The sequence below is a fragment of the Pinus tabuliformis genome, chromosome Q (assembly GCF_031772625.1).
Source record: "Pinus tabuliformis cultivar Carrire ecotype Pingquan chromosome Q, CPIR1, whole genome shotgun sequence".
Taxonomy (NCBI): domain Eukaryota; kingdom Viridiplantae; phylum Streptophyta; class Pinopsida; order Pinales; family Pinaceae; genus Pinus; species Pinus tabuliformis.
This window is the reverse complement of record NC_142296.1, coordinates 1,202,477,927-1,202,490,611: the sequence shown is the minus strand read 5'-3', so window position 1 is coordinate 1,202,490,611 and position 12,685 is coordinate 1,202,477,927.

The window sequence follows — 12,685 nt, the reverse complement described above, 5'->3', positions numbered from 1 at the left end:
AAGTCAATTCAGGATCAATTCAGTGGTTCCACTAGCTGTCTGTGCTGAATGTCAAAGCCAACACTGGCTACCTGCGCTGAATGTCAAAGCCAACACTGGCTACCTGCGCTGAGAGAGATTTGACATGTGGAAAGTTCATTCCACGAGGTGTCAAGACCAAGGAAGCTTCCAGAATCTTCCTCAATGGCACTTGCCTCAGTGAATTCGACTGGTGATGAGTAAGAGGTTCCTAATCTCCAAGTGGAAGAAAGAACCTCCAAGTGGAATCAAGAACTGAAAAAGGCAGAGGACACTAGTCAGATCTCAAGCTGACTCATCCTCTCTCCAATCATCTATATATGGATCTCTCCTCCATGAGATCTAGAGGTTGGAATTTTGTTATTGCAAAGAATTGATGTTGGTTTGAGACTGGAATCATTGGGTGCTTAATGCTTTGAAAGGGGTGAAGATAGGAATTCCATTTGCTGGGAAGGAGATGCTGGATTGGAGCCCTCTGGGTTGTATCTCTTCCTGAACCTTGTTATTCATCAATAAAGCTATCTTGGTTTCTCCTATATTATGATGTATTCTTGATGTATGATTGCATTAGTGTATTTGGTTTATTTCTAATCCTAAAACTAGTTATGAATGTGAACATCTGTCTTTGTGTAGTGTTCTTCTCTTGTCGCAAGTAGCTATTCTCTTGTGATCTTGCAGGAAGTTGTAGCTGGATAAGCAAGAAGGCAAGTAGCTGTGAACACCCAAAGAGAAGGGAGATCGGATCGAGGGACAAATGGAAGACACCGGTAAGTCTATTGATCTCTCTTCTTTCACACTTCATAAAGGAAGAAACCAGTATAGTTGTACTCATTTGTTGCTAAGGCACTGTCACACCTTAGGTGGATAGGATCGTCCTGCATAGGCATTTTTCCCCAGTGGAGTCGTTGTTGTGGGGAAAAATGCCTATGCAGGACGATCCTATCCACCTAAGGTGTGACAGTGCCTTAGCAACAAACGAGTACAGCTATACTGGTTTCTTCCTTTATGAAATGTGAAAGAAGAGAGATCAATAGACTTACCGGTGTCTTCCGTTTGTCCCTCGATCCGATCTCCCTTCTCTTTGGGTGTTCACAGCTACTTGCCTTCTTGCTTATCCAGCTACAACTTCCTGCAAGATCACATGAGAATAGCTACTTGAGACAAGAGAAGAACACTACACAAAGACAGATGTTCACATTCATAACTAGTTTAGGATTAGAAATAAACCAAATACACTAATACATTCATACATCAAAATACATCAGCATATAGGAGAAACCAAGATAGCTTCATTGATGAATAACAAGGTTCAGGAAGAGATACAACCCAGAGAGCTCCAATCCAGCATCTCCTTCCCAACAAATGGAATTCCTATATTCAGCCCCTTCAAAGAATTAAGCACCCAATGATTCCAGTCTCAAACACCCAACAATTCTTTGCAATAACAAAATTCCACCCTGTAGATCTCATGGAGGAGAGATCCATATATAGATGTTTGGAGAGAGGATGAGTCAGCTTGAGACCTGACTAGTGTCCTCTCCCTCTATCAGTTCTTGAGTCCACTTGGAGGTTCTTGCTTCCACTTGGAGATTTGGAACCTCTTACTCATTACCAGTCGAATTCCCTGAGGCAAGTCTCATTTTGGAAGCTTCCTGGGTCTTGACACCTTGAGAAATGAGTCTGCCACTTGTCCACTCTCGTTTAGCGCAGGTAGCCTTTGTTCCTGTTGACATTCAACGCAGGTAGCCAGTGTTGGCTTTGACATTCAGCGCAAACAGCTAGTGTAGCCACTGAAATGATCCTGAATTGACTTGTTTTTGAGCAGTTTCTGGTGGAGAACTTCTGTGAATTTCTGTGGTTTGTTAGCCTTGTTCTTCTAGGGGTAGGAACAACATGTTTAGGGACTTTGGATCCCTTAGATTATGGACATTTCATGCTCAATGCTGTAAGGCACAAAAATGTCTATAACAGTTGCCCCCTAAAGTATGAGGTTGTTTATCGGGCGAAATGCTTTATCAGGGGGATCCGAAGTTCATCCAATGCTGGGAGAGAGACCTGTAATAAGATACAATACAATACATTATTTTTCATACTGCTTTCATGATCTAGCTGAGGCGGGCATTCCCATGCTCAGCTTTATAAATTCATTTTTCTATACATAGAACAGACAATCGTTTGATGGTAGACTGATAATTTTAATGAAATTATCATCCTTTGAGTAGGATGATTATCTGCTGCAATGATGTACATGTCAATGTCTTTATCTTTCCTGAATATATATCGCAGCCCAGATGGATGAAACTAGATCCGGGGTCTTCAAACTCGTTCGATCTTCACTCTAAGTACAAGTCGATCCATGTGAGAAATGTTCTGAAGTCGAACATGGAAAGACATCGCTTGATTACCGGTCAATGATGTAAACCGTTAACAAGCGCGAGAGGAATCACCGATAATGATAATGACCCTCTAGGTACTGCAGTACAATTCACATGGTGTGAATAAAGGACTTGACGTCGAACACCATGCAAAATCTTTCGGTCAAAGGTCATTGATGTATACATGTCGCCAAAAGTGAGAAACTTGCTATTGTGGCATGCAAGCTTCAAAGTGCTGAAGGGGTTGTTCCTAGATCAACTTCTTGGATAATGAGCTGATGTCGACAAGAAGCGATCCGTCACAAGAGGGCCTTAATGAATCCCACATCAGTGACACGAAACGGAGCGAATGATTTTAATGGAGGTGAAAACGATCTGTGACATATGATTCAGGGTGGCGGTCATGAAAGGATGAAGGATAATGTATGGCAGTGGATGGGACGCGGTTGACTTTTATGAACGACTTCTCTTGAACATATGGCGACACTGATACGATGGATCGGTAGCATTACCCCAAATATGGATGGTATGGCGAGACCATGGATGTGACCAGTGAATGAAACAACCCAACCCGATTGTGGTACGGAGGAAAAGTGTCATGTTCAAGAGCGACCTGCTACCATCAAAGTTTTCTTTAGTTTCTCCCAATTTTTCCCCAGTCATTGCTGACCAGTACCTCTTTATTTTTGTCAAGCTTGAGGAGGATAACATATGCTTGTTCTATAACCTGCCCTTTGGGCAAGCCCATCGCTATGTTTTAACGAGCCTAGCGATAGTGAAACTCGTTCTCATCTAAAGACAAGTTTGTCGCTATTTAATGATTTTAAGGAGTCTAACGACAAGGATAACTCGGTCCTTTTCATTTTTAGAGAGTCTGAAAAGGTACATAAAGTTCACTCCAAAAGTCCTTTTTCGTCATCTAATTCCTTAAGTCCGAAAAAGTATAAAACAATATAGAAGGGATGAGTTTTTGATAGTTTTAACGAGCCGAACAAAACAAGCGCTCGATCTTTTTGTGCAATAATCCCTCAGGTCCAAAAAGATTAAAATCTCGAGGAGGGATAGCTCTTTCGGTCGCTTTAACGAGCTGGAAGGCCAAAACTCGGCAATCTTTTCATATTTTATGAGTCAGTTGAAAAGAGCTTAAAGAAGAATCATCTTTTGAGGAACGAGTGATAAACAGGGTTAGCAGTTGATTCCAGGTACAGGTTGGAATTTTCCAATCACGGCAGTGTCACAAGGATGGCTAGGTGAAGTCACTCTTCACAGCTGTTCTTCAAAATGGGTAAACAATCATATCGAGGTGAACGATCGGCCAAATGAAAAGTGGAGGTGACGGTGCAAACACGACCAAGGCTTTAATGGCTGATGATATTACATTCACTGTGGTTATTTACCGGGATAGTTAATTTTTTAACGAGCTTAAACGCGAGTTGAAACACTTGCTCGATCTTATGTTTATTTTTTAACGAGCATGAACTATGCGCTAAAAATGCTTGGATCTTGCGTTTATTTTTTAGCGAGCATGAACTGTGTGCTAAAACTGCTCGATATACCAGTCATATGATAAGAGTGTCTCATTGAGATTCTATTTTTTATGGAGCTTCATCTCACGAAGCTTTGCTCTGCATCCTTTCTTTATGCAATTTAGGAAACGGCTAACCCAAAAAACAGATAAATAACCGCTCTTTGCTTGCACTCCAAAAGGTTTTCATGCCCCCAGGCATAAAGTACGATTTCAAGATTACCCCTCAATTTGCAGATAAAACATTTGTTTTACCGGGAGAGGCCTACCTCTTTCAGGCTACCCAAAGATTGTTCTGTTATTCTTTCAACAAAACACTTCTTCGGCGATGTCTACCGAGATAAACAAAGGTGAGTGACGAGACCCGCCCTCTCACATAACTTTGACAAAAGAATCTTATTCTAGAACAACCCCTCTTCCAACCACGGACGAGGTACGGACTAGTCATATTCTCTCGCGGAAACCTACCCTATACCCAAAGTTTTCCCGCCGAAGCAGGCTAGGACGCGTGCCCCCTAGGTTCCAGTCATATCCTCCCGGATTACTCGCGCTCATCAGGAGGACGGACCATGGGTTGAGACACTTCTTGCGTGAATAGGCCATTTAGGGATGGTATGTGACTATTTGCGATGCATGATCCGGGAAATGAAAGTTGGTACATGAGCTTGACCACTCTTCCTTCATGCGGAAAACACATTACTCTAAAGAGTGAGGAGACTATAACTCCCATGCAATATATATAGTCTCGTCCAAGGAGTAGGTTATAATCCAAGGGTCCTTCATTTGAACGGTCTTCCCTTTCAATGTTATGGGCACATTGGGGAGGATCCTTAAAGGTCGACTGGTTCCTTTATCAAAACCTGATAGATTTCTCATTTCAGGTAGAAGCGCTGGCGAACCAAGCGCTTTCCAAGCAATAGAGGAAAGGATACTCACAGATGCCCCCTCATCAATGATAGTGCCAGCCATCACCATTCTGTATATTTGAACGATAATTCTGAACGGTATGCTTGCTGGCAACCAGGGTCTGCCTAGTTGGTTCCAGTCAAAGGACACAACCAGGTTGCTTGGTGGTGGGACCGAATAAACGGCCGGATATCGCTCCGACGAACTTCCTTCCTACGATAAAGGAATGGGGGCATTGCCTCCTTGTTCATCAGAGTCAGTGTTGATGAAGAGAATTTGGACGGTGTCATCTTTATTCTCCTCTGTGATGGTATCATTCGAAGATAGAGCCTCTGAAGGCAAAACCGGGTCAACTGTCGTATCAACCTTTTGACTTTCATCAGGCATGGATCCAGACAGTTCATCTTCAATGATAGGTGCTTCAGCTAACCACCTGGGTGGGCCAGCCGGGTTCTCGACTAGTGAAAGACTTGGCAGGAGTTTTTGATATCCAGGAGGAAGTTGTGCTCGTAAAATCGAGCGATCTTCCATAACTCTTTTAGCCTCATCTAAGAAGGGACAATGGTGGATGGCGTGATCGCCTTCACACAGTTTACAGGGAAATCTAGCTTTCCCTCTCTGTCCTGGGACTTCACTTTCACTAGTCGACGGTGAACAGTCAACATGGCTATCAGAGGTTGATGCTACCGAATTGTGCAAACAGGGAGACCAGTCCCTTAGTATTCGAGGGATACAGGGACAATCTCTGTGGAAATGGTCTCCCTTGCATATGACACATGGCGATTTAGGCCTTGTCAGTGCTGTGTGTGGATTTTTGTCAGACGACACTTGTTTGCCCCCAGTCGCCTTTGGCTCCTTCTTCTTCTTCTCTTTCTTCTTCTTTTCCTTCTTCTCCTTAGGAACCTGGTTTTTTGTTTTACCAGTTCCGTCAAGTGAAGAAGAAGGAGGAGAGGAATATGAAGTAGAAGGTTGGTGGGCAACTCTAGTCTGGTCTAACTGTTGACTCGACTGTTCAGGAATGGTGGTGTTCTGAACGACATTGGTTGAAAAGAGCTAAACTGGCGGGCCAATTGTCAGTCCTGGAAGCGACAATGTGGCCATGTGGGGCGCACCAACATCTCCCCAAGAGGAGAAGGGACTAGGATTTCCACCAAGGGGAATTCCTTGGTTGGTGTGCTCCATTTTTTCAACCTAAAGATCAACGCAGGAATAGGGGTGATTGTTCCGTTTAAAATAAATTTTAGCGACGCTTTAGACACAACTTGCTTTTTCAGTTTTAAAGAGTCGAGAAAAAGCTAAAGATGACTCTAGTCTCCTTCGATGTTTTAACGAGCCCGAAGTGACAAATGCTCGGATGGACTTTTTCTGTTATAGAGTCTTAAAAAGGCCAAAAGGAACTACTCTGGAGTTCTAGGCAGAGGGTGTGCCAAACTTTTCTCAAAACCACAGAATACTTTTTAGGGTACGGGCGGTCGATCTTCCTGAATGTTGTGTTCAGTGCATTGCGATCAGTAGGGCGACCGACACGGCTTCCTAAGGATAAAGGTTTTATGCCTATAGGGGTCTCCCAATATATACGTGACGGTACGTGGGAGCATAATCCGTACTGGCGCTATCGTCCCTCAGGAGGAATCACCCACCATCCACGAGATCGACAGTCACCAGGCTTAACGACGTCGGAACACGTCTCTAGCCTAGACCTCTATGTTGTGCGTTATGTTGCAAAGCATTGTTAAGTTCATTCAATTTATTTTAGGTTGATCTTTTTAAAGTTTTCCTTTCAAGGTTCACCATGAGATGTATGATACAAATTCCTAAATGCAGTCTAAAGATGATAAGCAAGCTTTATATCTTTTCAACTTTGAAAATCCTAGCTACTAAGGGAAAAGAAAGACACCATCTTTTCTCAAAGAGCAATCAGCACACTCTAATGCACTTTTCCTAAATCCAACATGCAAACTATCAAATGAAAATGCACAATGCAGGTGTTTGTTTTCTGCTTTCTTAGTATTGATGCCTACAAAGAAAGCTTTTTGTACAACTTTGAATTTGCTTTTAAATGATCAATACAAACAAGTTTACTTTTTCAAAATCAGAGAAGATAGAAGAGATTACAACACTTAACGGTTTTTGAAATAAAGACTTGTTTCGACACTTAAAAGAGAAAAATTCAAACCAATAAGCAAAATTAAATGTATAATCAATCTGCAAACAACCAATGAACTCTCTTCTAAGATCACAATCAACAGATCTGAATCAAGGGCTACAGGATGACTATTTCACTCATGCAAAGGAAAACTGTAAATGACGCCACAAACACATAAAAACACTCACAGTCTTTTTGTACAAAAGGAGGTGGAATGTAAGCATAGAAAAGGAGTTATTAGATTGGTACCTATGCTGGTTACAGGCTGCAAAAAAAAACAGAGATCAAAACAAGGCAAAACAGAGAAGAGAACCCCAGCTGCACAAGGACAAACTGTTTCAGCGCAACCTCAACATAGGGGTTTTGAAATTTAGCGCAGGTAGCCTTCACGGGACCTGTGTTGAAATGTAGAATCCCTTCATTGGGTCTGCGCTGAAGGAGAAACTCTCGTTTCCCTCAGGTTCTGGGTCACAGATCGCTCTTTAATTCACTGTTTTAGGCCAAATAAAAGCAACAAGCAAGGTGTAATCAAGGGATGCTTTGAGAGGCTACTAAGATCTATCACAAGGATCATAAAATCATTTGTGAATCCATTTTTCAGATCATATACAAGTCCAGCAATTGGATCAAAGCAGCAACTTTCTACTTTGCATCCGGGAAAGATGCAGTTCGATTGTTGCTGTCAAGTCTGCGATGCAAACAATGATAGAAACACAAATAAAATGACTAAACAAATATCCCCAGTGGAGTCACCAATTTGTTGTGGGGAAAAATGCCTATGCAGGACGATCCTATCCACCTAAGGTGTGACAGTGCCTTAGCAACAAACGAGTACAGCTATACTGGTTTCTTCCTTTATGAAATGTGAAAGAAGATAGATCAATAGACTTACCGGTGTCTTCCGTTTGTCCCTCGATCCGATCTCCCTTCTCTTTGGGTGTTCACAGCTACTTGCCTTCTTGCTTATCCAGCTATAACTTCCTGCAAGATCACAAGAGAACAGGTACTTGCGACAAGAGAAGAACACTACACAAAGACAGATATTCACATTCATAACTAGTTTAGGATTAGAAATAAACCAAATACACTAATACATTCATACATAAAAATACATCAGAATATAGGAGAAACCAAGATAGCTTTATTGATGAATAACAAGGTTCAGGAAGAGATACAACCCAGAGAGCTCCAATCCAGAATCTCCTTCCCAACAAATGGAATTCCTACCTTCAGCCCCTTCAAAGCATTAAGCACCCAATGATTCCAGCCTCAAACCAACATCAATTCTTTGCAATAACAAAATTCCAGCCTCTAGATCTCATGGAGGAGAGATCCATATATAGATGTTTGGAGAGAGGATGAGTCAGCTTGAGATCTGACTAGTGTCCTCTCCCTCTATCAGTTCTTGAGTCCACTCGGAGGTTCTTGCTTCCACTTGGAGATTTGGAACCTCTTACTCATCACCAGTCGAATTCCCTGAGGCAAGTGTCATTTTGGAAGCTTCCTGGGTCTTGACACCTTGAGAAATGAGCCTGCCACTTGTCCACTCTCGTTCAGCGCGGGTAGCCTTTGTTGAAGTTGACATTCAACGCAGGTATCCAGTGTTGGCTTTGACATTCAGCGCAAACAGCTAGTGTAGCCATTGAAATGATCTTGAATTGACTGGTTTTTGAGCAGTTTCTGGTGGAGAACTTCTGTGAATTGCTGTGGTTTGTTAGCCTTGTTCCTCTAGGGGTAGGAACAACATGTTTAGGGACTTTGGATCCCTTAGATTATGGAAATTTCATGCTCAATGTTGTAAGGCACAAAAATTTCTATAACATTGAACACCCTATAATGTTCCTCGATCCGATCTCCCTTCTCTTTGGGTGTTCACAGCTACTTGCCTTCTCGCTTATCCAGCTACAACTTCCTGCAAGATCACAAGAGAACAACTACTTGCGACAAGAGAAGAACACTACACAAAGACAGATATTCACATTCATAACTAGTTTAGGATTAGAAATAAACCAAATACACTAATACATTCATACATCAAAATACATCAGCATATAGGAGAAACCAAGATAGCTTTATTGATGAATAACAAGGTTCAAGAAGAGATACAACCCAGAGACCTCCAATCCAGCATCTCCTTCCCAGAAAATGGAATTCCTATCTTCAGCCCCTTCAAAGCATTAAGCACCCAATGATTCCAGTCTCAAACCAACAACAATTCTTTGCAATAACAAAATTCGAGCCTCTAGATCTCATGGAGGAGAGATCCATATATAGATGTTTGGAGAGAGGATGAGTCAGCTTGAGATCTGACTAGTATCCTCTCCCTCTATTAGTTCTTGAGTCCACTTGGAGGTTCTTTCTTCCACTTGGAGATTTAGAACCTCTTACTCATTACCAGTCGAATTCCCTGAGGCAAGTGTCATTTTGGAAGCTTCCTGGGTCTTGACACCTTGAGAAATGAGCCTGCCACTTGTCCACTCTCGTTCAGCGCATGTACCCTTTGTTCCAGTTGACATTCAACGCAGGTAGCTAGTGTTGGCTTTGACATTCAGTGCAAACAGCTAGTGTAGCCACTGAAATGATCCTAAATTGACTTGTTTTTGAGCAGTTTCTGGTGGAGAACTTCTGTGAATTGTTATGGTTTGTTATCCTTGTTCCTCTACGGGTAGGAACAACATGTTTAGGGACTTTGGATCCCTTAGATTATGGAAATTTCATGCTCAATGTTGTAAGGCACAAAAATGTCTATAACAGTTTCCCCCTAAAGTATGAGGCTGTTTATCGGGCGAAATGCTTTATCAGGGGGATCCGAAGTTCATCCTTAGGTGGATAGGATCGTCCTGCATAGGCATTTTTCCCCACAACAAATTGGCGACTCCGCTGGGGAGATTTGTTTAGTCATTTTATTTATGTTTCTATCATTTGTTTGTTTCATAGACTTGACAGCAACAATCAAACTGCATCTTTCCCAGATGCAAAGTAGACAGTTGCTGCTTTGATCCAATTGTTGGACTTGTCTATGATCTAAACAATGGATTCACAAATGATTTGATGATCGTTGTGATAGATCTTAGTAGCCTCTCAAAGCATCCCTTTGATTACACCTTGCTTGTTTCTTTTATTTGGCCTAAAACAGTGAATTAAAGAGCAATCTGTGAGCCAGAACCTGAGGGAAACAAGAGTTTCTCCTTCAGCGCAGACCCAGTGAAGGGATTCTGCATTTCAACGCAGGTCTCGTGAAGGCTACCTGCGCTGAATGTCAAAACCCTGTGTTGAGGTTGCGCTGAACCAATCTGTCCTTGTGCAGTTGGGGTTCTCTGCTCTGTTTTGCCTTGTTTTGATCTTTGTTTTTTTCAGCCTGTAACCAGCATAGGTACCAGTCTAATAACTCCTTTTATCTGCTTACATTCCGCCTCCTTTTGTACAAAAAGACTGTGAGTGTTTTTATGTGTTTGTGGCGTCATTTACAGTTTTCGTTTGCATGAGTGAAATAGTCATCCTGTAGCCCTTGATTCAGATCTGTTGATTGTGATCTTAGAAGAGAGTTCATTGGCTGTTTGCAGATTGATTATACATTTACTTTTGCTTATTGGTTTGAATTTGTCTCTTTTAGGTGTCGAAACAAGTCTTTATTTCGAAAATCGTTAAGTGTTGTAATCTCTTCTATCTTCTCTGATTTCGAAAAAGTAAACTTGTTTGTATTGATCATTTAAAAGCAAATTCAAAGTTGTACAAAAAGCTTTCTTTGTAGGCATCAATACTAAGAAAGCGGAAAACAAACACTTGCATTGTGAATTTGCGTTTGATAGTTTGCATGTTGGATTTAGGAAAAGTGCATTAGAGTGTGTTGATTGCTCTTTGAGAAAAGATGGTGTCTTTCTTTTCCCTTAGTAGTTAGGATTTTCAAAGTTGAAAAGATATAAAGCTTGCTTATCATCTTTAGACTGCATTTAGGAATTTGTATCATACATCTCGTGGTGAACCTTGAAAGGCAAACTTTAAAAAGATCAACCTAAAATAAATTGAATGAACTTAACAACGCTTTGCAACATAACGCACAACATAGAGGTCTAGGCTAGAGACGTGTTCCGACGTCGTTAAGCCTGGTGACTGTCGATCTCGTGGATGGTGGGTGATTCCTCCTGAGGGACGATAGCGCCAGTACGGATTGTGCTCCCACGTACCGTCGCGTATATATTGGGAGACCCCTATAGGCATAAAACCTTTATCCTTAGGAAGTCGTGTCGGCCGACCTACTGATCGCAATGCACTGGACACAGTATTCAGGAAGATCGACCGCCCGTACGCTGACTCATCCTCTCTCCAAACATCTATATATGGATCTCTCCTCCATGAGATCTAGAGGCTGGAATTTTGTTATTGCAAAGAATTGGTGTTGGTTTGAGACTGGAATCATTGGGTGCTTAATGCTTTGAAGGGGCTGAAGATAGGAATTCCATTTGCTGGGAAGGAGATGCTGGATTGGAGCTCTCTGGGTTGTATCTCTTCCTGAACCTTGTTATTCATCAATAAAGCTATCTTGGTTTCTCCTATATGCTGATGTATTTTGATGTATGAATGTATTAGTGTATTTGGTTTATTTCTAATCCTAAACTAGTTATGAATGTGAATATCTGTCTTTGTGTAGTGTTCTTCTCTTGTCGCAAGTAGGTGTTCTCTTGTGATCTTGCAGGAAGTTGTAGCTGGATAAGCGAGAAGGCAAGTAGCTGTGAACACCCAAAGAGAAGGGAGATCGGATCGAGGGATAATAGCGCCAGTACGGATTGTGCTCCCACGTACCATCGCGTATATATTGGGAGACCCCTATAGGCATAAAACCTTTATCCTTAGGAAGTCATGTCGGCCGCCCTACTGATCGCAATGCACTGAACACAGCATTCAGGAAGATCGATCGCCCGTACCCTAAAAAGTATTCTGTGGTTTTGCGAAAAGTTTGGCACACCCTCTGCCTAGAACTCCAGAGCCGTTCCTTTTGGCCTTTTTCAGACTCTATAACAGAAAAAGTCCATCCGAGCATTTGTCACTTTGGGCTCGTTAAAACATCGAAGGAGACTAGAGTCATCTTTAGCTTTTTCTCGACTCTTTAAAACTGAAAAAGCAAGTTGTGTCTAAAGCGTCGTTAAAATTTATTTTAAACGGAACAATCACCCCTATTCCTGCGTTGATCTTTAGGTTGAAAAAATGGAGCACACCAAACAAGGAATTCCCCTTGGTGGAAATCCTAGTCCCTTCTCCTCTTAGGGAGATGTTGGTGCGCCCCACATAGCCACATTGTCGCTTCCAGGACTGACAATTGGCCTGCCAGTTTGGCTCTTTTCAACCAATGTCGTTCAGAACACCACCATTCCTGAACAGTCGAGTCAACAGTTCGACCAGACTAGAGTTGCCCACCAGCCTTCTACTTCATCTTCCTCTCCTCCTTCTTCTTCACTTGACGGAACTAGTAAAACAAAAAACCAGGTTCCTAAGGAGAAGAAGGAAAAGAATAAGAAAGAGAAGAAGAAGAAGGAGCCAAAGGCGACTGGGGGCAAACAAGTGTCGTCTGACAAAAATCCACACACAGCACTGACAAGGCCTAAATTGCCATGTGTCATATGTAAGGGAGACCATTTCCACAGAGATTGTCCCTGTATCCCTCGAATACTAAGGGACTGGTCTCCCCATTTGCACAATTCGGTAGCATCAACCTCTGAT